This window comes from Pseudorca crassidens, chromosome 7 (genome assembly GCF_039906515.1).
Source record: "Pseudorca crassidens isolate mPseCra1 chromosome 7, mPseCra1.hap1, whole genome shotgun sequence".
NCBI classification, from domain to species: domain Eukaryota; kingdom Metazoa; phylum Chordata; class Mammalia; order Artiodactyla; family Delphinidae; genus Pseudorca; species Pseudorca crassidens.
Window position 1 is genome coordinate 77,310,925 of NC_090302.1, and position 14,073 is coordinate 77,324,997.

The 14,073-nt window shown below is 33.4% G+C and overlaps 1 long non-coding RNA gene across 1 annotated transcript in view; it reads right to left on the reverse strand.

Annotated features, from left to right (window-relative positions):
* Nucleotides 1–14,073, reverse strand: part of LOC137227090 (uncharacterized) — a 378,946-nt gene that overhangs the window by 144,159 nt on the left and 220,714 nt on the right. The window lies entirely within an intron of this gene.

Consider the following 14,073-nt stretch of genomic DNA (forward strand, 5'->3'; position numbering starts at 1 on the left):
AATGTTCATTGCAGCACTATTTACAACAGCCAGGACATGGAAACAACCTAAATATCCAACAATAGATGAATGGATAAAGAAGATGTGGTATATATATACAATGGAATATTACTCAGCCATAAAAAGGAATGAAATTGGGTCATTTGTAGAGGTGTGGATGGACCTAGAGTCTCTCATACAGAGTGAAGTAATCCAGAAAGAGAAAAACAAATATCATACATTAATACATATATGTGGAATCTAGAGAAATGGTACAGATGAACCTAGTTCCAGGGCAGAAATAGAGACTTAGATGTAGATAATGGACATGTGGACACAGTCGGGGAATGGGAGGGTGGGACGATTTGGGGGATTAGGTTTGACATAAACACACTGCCATGTGTAAAATAGATAGCTGGTGGGAACCTGCTGATAGCAAAGGGAGCTCAGCTTAGTGCTCTGTGATGACCTAGATGGGTGGGATGAGGTGGTGGGAGGGAGGTCTGGGAGAGGGAATATAAATATACATATAGCTGATTCACTTCATGTACAGCAGAAACTAGCACAACATTGTAAAGCAATTTTACTTTCTTTTAAGAAAAAAGAAAAAGAAATAAAAAAATTTAAAAAAAGAAAAGCAACCTATGGAATAAAAGAAAATATTTGCAAATCATATCTGATGAGGGATTAATAGCCAAACTATATTACAAAACTCATAGAAATGAATAGCAAAAGACAAATAATCTAAAGAAAAAAATGGGCAAGGACCTGAATAGACATTGTTCCAAAGAAGACAAAAATGACCAACAGGTACATGAAAAACTTACTCAACATCACTGATCATTAGTGAAATACAAATGAAAACCACAATAAGATATTACTTCATGTTAGAATTGCTATCATTAAAACATGAGAGATTACAAATATTGGTGAGAATATGGAGAAAAGGGAACCCCCATGCACCACTGGTAGGAATGTCAATTGGCTCAACAATTATGGAAAACAGTATGGAGGTTCCATAATTAACAATAGAAATTAACAATAGAACTAACATATGATCCAGCAATCCCACTTCTGGATATATATCCAAAGACACTGAAATAAAGATCTCATAGAGATAGCTACATTTCCATGTTCATTGCAGCATTAATAAGGAAATCCTGCTATTTGTGACAACATGAATAGACTTTGAGGGCATTATGTAAGTGAAATAAGTAAGACAGAGGAAGACAAATACTGTATGGTCTCACTTAGATGTGGAATCTAAAACAACAAAGTTTATAATAAAAGAGATAACGTGTGTTTGCCAAAGCCTGGGAGTGGGGGTTGTGGAGAAATTTGGTGAAGGTGGTCAAAACGTACAAACTTCCTGTTATAAGATAAATAAGTACTGTGGATGGGATGTACAAACTGAGGACTATAATTAACACTGCTGTATGGCATATTTAAAGTTTCTGAGAGTAAGTCCTAAAAATTCTCACCACAGGGAAAAATCTGTTTTGTAGCTATGTAAGGTGATGTATGTTAACTAAACTTATAATAGTCATTTGCGGTATACATATGTTAAAAGTCATTATGCTGTATACCTTATACAGTGCTGTATGTCAATTATCTCAATAAAACTGTAAAAAAAACCACTGTGCAGATGTTCAGCTTTTGTTGTGATCCTTCCAATTAACCGTTAAAACCTCAACTAGTTCTTAGTTCTTCTCTCAGTCTGTGTCAGAGTTACATCACTATTATTGATTAGCATTATTCTTTTTTTTTAATAAATAAATTTCTTTATTTCTTTATGGCTGTGTTGGGTCTTTGTTGCTGTGCATGAACTTTCTCTAGCTGCGGCGAGCAGGGGCTACTCTTCATTGCAATGTGTGGGCTTCTCATTGCAGTGGCTTCTCTTGTTGCAGAGCACACGGGCTCTAGGTGTGCAGGCTTCAGTAGTTGTGGCAAAAGGGCTCAGTAGTTGTGGCTTGCGGACTCTAGAGCACAGGCTCAGTAGTTGTGGCACATGGGCTTAGTTGTTCCGTGGCATGTGGGATCTTCCCAGACCAGGGTTCAAACCTATGTCCCCTGCACTGGCAGGTGGATTCTTAACCATTGCATTACCAGGGAAGTCCCAGCATTATTCTTTATGTAGAAAGTGGTCTGCTTTGACCTTCATGAAAAAAGCAATAGGCCACTATTTTTCTCCCTCAGAATGATTATATTAATTTACATGAATTAACAGTGAAACCCTTTGGCAACCACGTCTGCTACACATTTTGACCTAGGTACATTCAGAGATGTTTCAGCTTTATATTAATCACAGGCGGTATTTATGTGCCTATGAGTGAGTTCAGAGACCTGGTGAATTTTGTTTGTGATGATGCCTATTTTTCATCAGTAAATAAACATTCTATTTTGTCCTGGAATCAAATAATTTTATCTAAAAGAAACATAAATCAGTCCCATACTCAGTTTCAAGATAGTTTCCTATAGCAAGTTTAAGTTAAACCGTTAGCTGGTACACATCTCCTAGAGTTTGAAGATTGTATAAATACCTGTTTTTGTTTTGATGAAAATAGATTTCAATGTCCCACGCTCCTAATCTTTCCCCAAAACATTTGCTCAAATAATTTAACATTCTTATTTGAATTGTCTATTTCAGGTGATTAAAATTCATGATTGTCACAACACTTCAATTCTGAAGAATATCAAATATATCTATACTCCTAACAGTTTTTTAGAAGTTGTACACTGTTTTCTTCTTCTTACTTTCCATAGCCATATCTTTTATACAGACATGTGGACACAGTGCAGGAAGGGGAGGGTGGGATGAATGGGGAAATTAGGATTGACATATATACACTACCATGTGTAAAATATATAGCTAGTGGGAACCTGCTGTAAAGCACAGGGAGCTCAGCTTGGTGCTCTGTGATGACCTAGAAGGGTGGGATGGGGGGAGGAGTGAGAGGGAGGTCCAAGAGGGAGGGGATATATGTATACATACAGCTGATTCACTTCATTGTCCAGCAGAAACTAACACAACATTGTAAAGCAACTGTATGCCAATAAAATAAAATAAAATCTCAAGGAAAAAGGAAGATGATCTTTCTTTCTTTGTTGTTGTCAGCGTAGGGAAACAGTGGCATGCTCTGTATTGTTACTTTAAAATATTTCTAAATAGATAGGTGTTCTCCTAGTAAGATCTGACCAATAGCTTGCTTGAATAATTTTATTGTAAGTACTCATTATGCTAAGAATTTACATTATATGCAATATTCTTGACTATTCTAAGTGGTTTTATCATGTCAATTGTAGACTGTTAAATTACTATGTGTGACTTTGGAATAAAAGAGATTTTCTTCTTTGGGTGCACACATATACAATACAATTAGATTTAGGGAAATAATTCTGAAGGCATTCCACACATTAAAATTTGTAGTTTTATACAAAATATTATTTTTATTTGTCCTTAGAGCTGCCTTCTAACTAGTGATGTGCAATACTGGGTAAATTATATAAATGTTACACTTTAACTCAGGTACCCCTTCACACCCTTTTTTAAAGTTTTTCAAAACTCACTGGAGTTTTTAGATTGGAAGAAGCTTAGCCAATTATCCTGTAAACCAAAGTAACTTATCATATTCTCCCCTCATCATAACACAGTGTACTAATGTATCTCCTGATAAATCCTTATAAGAATTATCTGCTCATACAAAACATTAAAACTCATTGGTTTATAACCAGAGTGGAGAAGGGTGTCTAAGTGATGAAAACAAATTTAAACGATAACTTAAAAAATTATTTGTCTCAAAAGAATATATTATTCATTGTTAAATATTTTATTTGTTTTGTTGTTAAATTTAAACAATAAAAAAGCCAAAAAGAAAGTTTAAGTCACCTCAAAACACCACCCAGAGGAAATGATCGCTAACAGTTGGTTCCTGTCCTTGCAGAAAACCTAATTCTGTATTTATTTATACATGCTATCCACCTAGATATATGTATTCATAGATGTCTTTCACATTAGTAAGATCCTCAGCTTTAGCATCATTGCTGGCTGCTATCTCCTTGAATGACCCTGAGGTGTTGTACAATGAGGAAGTGAAGGTTAAGAGAGAGTTGTAAACTGCCTCACTGTGTGTTGAAAGTGTGCTCAAATACATAGAACTCTTATTAAAAGACTGGGAGATATTTTGGTTTCAGAAATTTAAAATCTTTTTTCTATTCATTAGTTGATCACTAAGATTAATAAAATAGAAACTCCAGAGGTTACAAATGACAGAAATATAGACTTTGTAAAATTAGTTCAGGAAAGCCACTAAACAAACAAATAGCAACAACTCCAACAAACAGTAACAATAAACTATGAAAAGGAGGAAGGAAAATATGATTACCAGAGTTTATACATTGTAATATTCAAAAAGTTCAATTTTCAGCAACAACAGAACCCTGAGGTTCTATTGTTGCATGGTCTATATACAGGAAATAAAACAATCAATAGAAACTATTTATGAAGAAGCTGAGACATTAGGCTTACTAGTAAAAAATTTAAAACACACTTAACTGTCTTCAAAGAATTAATGGAAACCATGTCTAAACAACTAAAAGAGACCATGAGAATAATGTCTCCCCAAATAGAAACTATCAATAAGAAGACAGAAATTCTAAAAAGGATTTATACATGAATACAAATATAAGTATACATATATATAAAATAGAGCTGGGAAGTACAATGACTAGAATAAAAGATTCACTCAGAGTTCAATAGAAGATATGAGCAGGCAGAATAAAGATTTAGTGAACTTCAAGATAAATTATTTCAAATTATATCTGATATGAGGAACAGAAAAAATATGAATGAAGGTAAGTGAACACATTCTAAGAGACCTGTGGGGCACCATCAAGCACACTAACTAACTTAAATGAAATGGACAAATTCCTAGAGATACACAAAATATCCAAAATGATTCATACAGTCATAGATAATATGAATATATAAAAAGAGATTGAATTATTAATTAAATAGCTCCAATTAAAGAAAAGCCCAGGACTAGATGGTGTCACTGGTGAATTCTATCAATCATTTAAAGAAGAGTCAGGACCAACCCTTCTCTGTAAACACAGGAAAAGATGCTCATCATCATGAATAGGAAAATCCAAATCAAATTTGTAATTAGACACTATTTCACTCTGTCCAGGATGACTATAAAAATAATGATAACAATTGTTGGTAAGGATGTAGAGAAGTTAGAACCCTCATAGATTGCTTGCAGGAATGTAGAATGATTCAACAGTGTAGCAAATGGTTTGGTATTTCCTCAAAAGTAAAACAGAATTAGTATAAGACCCAAGAATTCTGCTTCTAGGTCTTTACCCAAGAGAATTAAAATATATGTCCACTCAAATATTTATACACTGATGTTCATAACAGCATTATTTATAATAGTCAAAAGGTGGAAAAAATGCAAATGTCCATCAGCTGATGAACAGATAAACAAATGTGGTATATCCATACATTGAAATATTATCCTACCATAAAAAGGAGTGGAGTATGGATACATGCTACAACATGAATGAATGTAGAAAACATTATGCCAAATGAAATAAGCTAGAAAGAAAAGGCTGCATATTGTATGAGTCTATTTAGCTGAAATAGCAAGATTACACAAATTCATGGAGACAGAAAATAGATTATTGGTTATTCAAGGGATAATGGGAGGTGTAGGTTTTCTTTTGGGGCTATTTACGTTCTGGACCCAATTCCAATGTGTTAGAGGGGTTTCCCCTTGCCTTCTCACCACCACCAAAAACTCTTCAATACCAGCTGAGTATCACAGAATTTGAACCAATTCTGACACTGTCTACCTGGAGATAGCATCAGATTCCACAGGTTAAGGGCTCAGTCCCACAAAAGCTTCCCTTCATTTCAGACACCAATTGCAAGTTCAAGTTGTTACCTGTGTTTCTGACCAATGGGTTATAAGTAAGAGGTTCCTTCGACCCCCTTGTCAGTAAGATTAATTTGCTAGAGCAACTCACAGAACTCAGAGAAACATTTTAGTTTCCATCTGGAAAAGCCAGATGGAATAGATTCATAGGTCAAGGTATGGGAAAGGGCATAGAGCTCCCATGCCCTCTCAAAGTATGCCCCTCTCTCTGAATCTCCATGTGTTCATCAATCCAGAAGGTCTTTGAACCTTGTTCTTTTATATTCTAAAGGAGATTTCATTACTCAGGCATGGTTGATTAAATCACTGGCCATTGGCAGTTGATTCAATCTCTAGCCCTTCTCCCTTCCCTCGAGGTGGGGTGGGAGGGTTTGGGGAACTGAAAGTTCCAACTCTCTAACCACAAGCTTGGCTTCAAAGAAAATCAGCCCCTTAGGTGTGTTCCAAATATAACCTCATCAAACTAACAAAGATACCTTTATCACTCTAATCACTTAGAAAATTCCAAGCATTTTAGGAGCTGTGTGCCATAGATGGGGACAAAGATCAAATATATATTTCTTACTATAAATTATAGTTAACAAAAGGGTCATGAAAATGCTCAGGAATCAGATAGCATTGATGAACACGCAACATGTGAATGTACTAAAATCACTGAATTGCACAATATAACATGGTTAAATGGTGGATTTTATGGTATATGAATTTAACTCGAAATTTTTAAAAAAGAATAAATTGGATTTTAGTAGTGAAAAATGCAACAACAATTACTAAATGGATGGACTAAGGAGCAAAATGGAAAGAATAAAAAGTCAATGAGCATGCAGCTAGAATAATAGAATTATACAATCTGAATAAGAGAGAGAAAATAGAGAAAAATGACAAGAGCTTCAGGGACCTGTGGTACTATAATCTCTATATCTACATCTATGTCTATCTCAATCACAGCAGCTGATTCACAGAAGAGTAGGCTAAAAAATATTTGAAGAAATAACTGATGATTTTCCATAATTTGGCAAAAGACATAAACCTAAAATTAGAAGAGGATAAACCAAGAGAAATAAATTACAAGACATGTCATAGCCAATCTTATGAAAACTGAAGACAAAGTCTTGAAAGCAGCTAAAGAGAAACAACTATTTATTTATTGAGATGAAAAAAATTCAGATCTGGCCTAATTTCACATCAGAAATTATAGATACCAGAAACAACAAGGTCCTACAGTGTAGCACAGGGATTACATTCAATATCCTATAAACTATAATGGAAAAGAATATGAGAAAGAATATATATATATATATATATATATATATATGTATACTTGAATAACTTTGCTGTAGAGCAGAAAATACACAACACTGTAAATCAACTATATTTCAATAAAGTAAAATTTAAAAAAGAAATTATATATATCAGAAGGAAGTAAACACATTTTTATAAGTGCTGAAAGAAAAGAACTGTCAAATCAGAATTTTATACTTAGAAAAATAGCATTTGGGTATGAGTGAACAGGCCTGCCCTAAAAAATTTCTAAAAGGAGTTCCACAAACACAATGGAAATATTAAAAGAATAAACTTTGTAACGTTGGAAGGAAGAAATAGCAATGAAAATAGAAAAAATTATGTATATGGGCAATACATTTTCCTTTTCTTGAGATTTTTAAATCATGTTTGAAGCAAAAATTTTAATACCATCTAATATTATCTAAATATGTACAGAAAATATTTAAGCCATTTTTTTTAATAAATGGAGAGGGCAAAGAGGAATAAAAGAAGGTAAGTTTTCTATACTTCAGTCAAATTGGTAAAATGTCAACATTGTAGATGTGCTAAATTATTTATATATAACATAATACTAGCAGAAGCACTAAAAAGCTATGTAAGGAGATATATTCAAGAATACTGGAGATAAATAAAAATGAAATTCCAAAAAAATATTTAAGTGACCTACAGAGAAATAGGAAATAGAAAACACAGAAACAAAAACACAGAGGTACTAAGCAGAAAACAAAACATAAAACAGCAGAATTAAAATTTAACATAGCATAATAACATTAAATGTAAACTGTTTAAATATATTGATTAAAAGATAGAGATCAGGTGGAAAAAGCACATGACCTAATTACACACTTTATACAAGAAACTCATTTTAAGGATATTGGTATAAGTAGGGTGAAAATACTGGCAAAAAAATACTATAAAATCATTAATCAAAAGTAAGCAGGGGGGCTTTCCTGGTGGTGCAGTGGTTGAGAATCTGCCTGCCAATGCAGGGGACACGGGTTCGAGCCCTGGTCCGGGAAGATCCCACATGCCACGGAGCAACTAGGCCCGTTAGCCACAACTACCGAGCCTGTGCGTCTGGAGCCTGTGCTCCGCAACAAAAGAGGCCTTGACAGTGAAAGGCCAACGCACCCCAGTGAAGAGTGGCCCCTGCTCGCCTCAACTAGAGAAAGCCCTCGCACAGAAATGGAGACCCAACACAGCCAAAAATAAAAAAAATTAAAAAATAAAATAAGCAGGAGTGGCCATGTTAATATGAGATAAAATTTACTTCATAACAAAAAAATATTACCAAGGATAGGGAGGTACATTTTACAGTGATGAATGAGTCAATCTATCAAAGTGATACAGTAATTTTAAATGAATATGCACTGAACAGCAGACTGAAAGATACGTGAAGCAAAAACAGATAAAACTGAAAGGATAAATAGATGAATCAAGAATTATACTTGGAGACTTCAACACCCCTCTCAAAATTTATCCAAGATAGAGCATGTCTTAATCACGAAACAAACCTTAACCAATTTCAATAAATTGCAGATAGATAGATTCTGATTTCTGACCACAGTAAAATCAAATTAGGGGAAAAAAATAATAGAAATACAGCAGGAAAATCTCCAAACACATGGAAAATAAATCATACATTTTAAAATAATCTACCAGTCAAAGAAAGAGTTGCAAAGTTAGTGACAAAAATACATAGAACTGAGTGAAAATACAAGATATCAATATATGTAGGACACAGGTATATCATTTCTGAGAAGGAAATTTATAACACTTATGTTAGAAAAAGAGGAAATATCTTAAATCAGTAATCTAATCTCCTACTTCAAGAGACTAGAAAAAGAACAAAATAAATGCAATGTAGGGATAAGAAAAGAAAAGATGTCAAAAAATTAAACCTGAAATAGAGAAAAATCAATGTGTCAAAGGTTTGTTATTTAGTAAAAGTCGATAAAGTTGATAAACCTTGAGAAAGACTAACAAACATAAGAATGAAGTAATAACTCTCAAATTAGGAAGGGAATGGGGATATAATAACGGATCCTAAGCCATTTCCATTCCTTGAAAATCACAAATTCACAAAATTAATCAAAAGGAAATAGACATTCTGACTAGACTCATTATCTCTAAAGAAGTTAAATTTCTAATTTAAAATCTTCCAGATACATATACCTCGGCTCACATGCTTTCACTAGAGAATCATGCACACATTTAAAGAGTAACCATAAATTTTACAAAAACTTTTCCAGAAAATAGGTCAGTAGGAAACTCTTTCCAACTCATTTGATGAAATTACTATTATCCTGATTCTATAATCAGACAAAGATAGTGCAAAAAGGAAAGCTACAGGACAGTATCTCTCAGGAACGTAGATGCAAAAATCCTCAAGACAATATTACCAAATCAAATCCAGTAATGTATAAAATATATATATACTATGAATAAATGGAGTTTCTTCCAGGTATGCAAGACTAGTTCAATATTCAAAAATTGATCAGTGTATTCAACCATATTAATAGGATATAGAAGAAAAATCATGTGATCATAATTAACTGAAACAAAAAATTTGACAAAATCAATACCCATTTATTAAAAAAAAACCCTCAGCAAACTAAGAATAAAGGAGAATTTGTCAAAGTTAATAGGATTATCTACAGTGAACATCATATTTAATGGTGAGATGCTAAACATTTTCTATGATTGGACTCATTCTAGGACATCTACTCTCAACAATACCTTCAACATAATACTGGAAGTTCTATTTACTGAACTAAGGCAAGTAAAAGAAAAGGCATATATATTGGAAAGTACTGATTTAAAAAATCTGCACATGCATGTGATATTGTTGTCTCATTAGAAAATTCCAAAATCTACCAAAAAAAATTCTTAAAAGTAATAAGTAAGTTTGGCAAGTTTGCCAGACAATTTATCAAAATGCAAAAATTAATTGCCTTTCTACAGACTAATAACAATCTCATGGAAACCAAAATTAAACATGTAAAAATATCTACAATTCCTCTGAAGAAAATGGCATGGGTATAAATTTAAGAAAACAGGTACAGCATCCGTAACATGAACATTTCAAAATGTAAATTAAAGAAATCAAAGAAGCTCTAAATCAATGGAGAGAAACACTGTGTTCATGGATTAGAAGATTTAACAGAGTAATAATCTTAATTATTTCCAAGCTGATCCATTTGTTTAATGCAATTTCTACCAGAATCTTAGCAATATATTTTTAGACACAGACAAGCTTATTTTAAAACTTGTGTGAGAGGTATAGGTCCTAGAATTATTCAAATAATTTTGAAAAAAGAAGAATATAATGGAGAAATTTCTCTACCCAACATCAAGGCCTATTAGACAACTACAGCAGCCAAGACAATGTGCTACTACTGGTGAAACAGACAAAAAGACCAGAGGAAAAAAAATAGAGAACCCAGAAGTTGACCAACATATATTTGTCCAACTGACTTTTTTTTATAAGGGTACCAAAGCAATTTAATAAGGGAAGGAGCACCTTTTCAACAAATGATGCTGAAGCAATTGGGTGTCTAAATTAGTCTCAACTTAAATTTTATGCCTGTATATAATTTAAATAACAATTTAATCTAAAATGTAGGACTATAAAATGTTTAAATAAAAACTGCAGAAAAATCTTTTGGACCTAAGGCTAGGTGAAAAGTTCTTAGAATTGAAATTAAAAGCACAATCCAAAAGCTGAAAAGGTGACAAATTAAACTATGTCAAAATGAAAAAAAACAACAACAAAGTTTTGCGTTGTTAAAAACCCTGTGAAGAAAATAAAAGGATAAACAAGGTACTGGAAAAAAGTATTTTCAAAGCACATTTTGACAAAGGAATTGCATCTAGAATGTATAAAGACTCTCAAAACTTAGTAAAAACCAAACCAAACCAAACCAAAAATATGATGGAAAATATGGGTAAAATAAATGAACAAACATTTCACTGAGGAGGCTACATGGATGGAAAATAAGCCCATAAAAATATGTTCAACATCATTTTCCATAAAGGAAATTCAAATTAAGACCAAAAATTGGGTATCAGTACCTCCTACCAAAATAACTAAAATTGAAAAAAAAATTGTGGAAATACCACATGGTGGTAAAGATGTGGAGAAAATGGATCATTCATGAAATGCTTCAAGGAATGTAAAATTGTCCAGCCACTATAAAATACAGGTTGCAGTTTCTTTTAAAAAAAAAAAATCTAAACATGCACTTTCCATGTGATCCAGCAATAGCACTGCTGGGCATTTATTTCTAACAAGTGAAATATTATGTTCATGCAAAATTTGTCAACAAATGTTTATAGCAGCTCCATTTGTAAGAATCACAAACTGGAATGTTTAAATGGTGAATGGGGACTTCCTTGGTGTCACAGTGGTTAAGAATCTGCCTGCCAATTCAGGGGACACGGGTTCGAGCCCTGGTCCAGGAAGATCCCAAATGCCGCGGAGCAACTAAACCCATGTGCTGCAACTACTGAGACTGTGCTCTAGAGCCTGAGAGCTACAACTACTGAGCCCATGTGCCACAACTACTGAAGCCTGTGCACCTAGAGCTCATGCTCTACAACAAAGAGAAGCCACCACAATGAGAAGCCCATGCACAACAACGAACAGTAGCCTCTGCTTGCTGCAACTAGAGAAAGCCTGTGCACAGCAATGAAGACGCAACACAGCCAAAAATAAATATATTAATTAATTAGTTAAGAAAAAATAAAGGGTGAATGGTTAAATAAAGAGTGTTACATCCACGTCTTTAAATCCTACTCATCAAGAGAGACTACTGATACACATAACAGCCTGGGTAGATTCAGTCTGAGTAAAAAGGCAGTCTTCAAAATGTTACATGCTATTTGATTCTGCTTATATAGCATTCTTGAAATGACAAAATTATAGAGGTAAGAGGGTTGGAGGTGGTGGTGGAGACAGGCGTCTGTGATTATAAGAAAGCAACATGTGTGATCCTTGTGATGAAACTGTTCTGTATCTTGACTTACATGCTGGGCACATAAATGTAAATGTAATAAAATAGCATAGCACTACACACGAACACACACAATTAACACATGTAAAACTGGTGGACTTGAGTAAGGTCAAAGGATTTCTAAAATGCCAATATTCTTATTGTGATTTATAGTATAGGGCCCTCTCTGTGTTATTTCTTATAGCTCATGTGATGCTACAACTATCCCAAAACAAAAAGCTTAAAAAATTAATAGAAACAAAATAGTGAAATAGTTCACTCATTTAGGGATAATAAGAAAATATAAAAAGGAAATCTGAATTATTTTCCTTTTCCTTAGTATTATGAAGTCTGTTTCTTCAAAGAAATATACCTCCTTAAGTACATGGGAACACATCTAAATATTTTCCATTTATACCACTGTGGACTTGATTCTTAAAAGCATTGTTCTGGAAAAGTCATTTTTTTCTGAAGAGAAATGAATGTTTCTTGTATAATTCATCCTATTTGCAGAAAATGCAACAGGTGTTCTATTTGAATTATAATATTTCAAAATAACAAGAATACTTCTATTAGTGCCTAGCATCCTGATTCCTTAGTACTCAAGTTGAAAAACTTAAAAATTAAAGTTTCGTTGAAATTCTTAAAATTTTCCAGTTTACATTTGCATGAAATGGCTTTCTTTTTAAGACATTCTTTTCAAGCCATCAGCAGATTTATTGAAAATCCTATCAAGATTCCAAAAACATTTTTTTAAAGAACTAGAAAAAAAATCTTAAAATTTGTGTAGAACCACAAATGACCCTGATTATACAAAGCAATATTGAGAATAAAGAACATAGCTGGAAGCATCACCATACCTGAAATTCAAACTATATTACAGAGCTATAGTAATCGAAAGAGTATGGCACTGACATCAAAACAGACACATAGACCAATGTAACAGAATTGAGAGCCTGTAAATAAATTCCTGCATATGTGGCCAACTAATATTTGACAAAGGAGTCAAGAATACTCAAAGGAGAAAAGAGTCTCTTCAATAAATGGCGCTGGAAAAATAGGATATTCACATGTGAAAGACTGACTATAGACCACTGTCTTTCACCACTCACAAAACTTAACTTGAAATGGATTAAAGACTCGGAAATATAAGACCTGAAACCAAGCAATTCCTAGAAGAAAACTTAGAGAAAAAGTTTCTTGATATGGGTCTTGGTAATAAATTTTTGGATATGACACCTACAGCAAAAGCAACAAAATAAAAGTAAACAAATGAGACTACATCAAACTAAACAGCTCCTGCAAAGCAAGAGAAACAATCAACAAAGTGAAAAGGCAGTCTATTGAATAGGCAAAAGTATTTGCAAACCACATACCTGATAAGGAGTTAATACCCAAAATATACAAAGAACTCACACAACTGAATAGCAAATAAATCATCCAATTTAAAACTGAGCAAAGCACCTGAATAGACATTTTCCCAAAAATACATTAAAATCGCCAAGAAGTACATGAAAAGATGCCCAACATCACTAATCATCATGGAAATGAAAATCAAAACACAATGAGAAAAATATCAACCTCATGCCTGTTAGAATGGCTATTATCAAGAAAAGAAAAATAACAAATGCTGGTAAGGATATGGAGAAAAAGGAACCCTTGTTTGTGTACTTTTGGTGTGAATGTCAACTGTTATAGCTACCATGGAAAACAGTAGAGAAGATCCTCAAAAAATAAAAAACAGAACTATCATATGATACAGTAATTCCACTTCTCGGTTTTTTCCCCAAAGAAAACAAAAAAAATTTTTTTGAGAAGATATATGTACCCAATGTTCTTACAGCATTATTTACAATGGTCAAGACAAAGACAATGTAAGT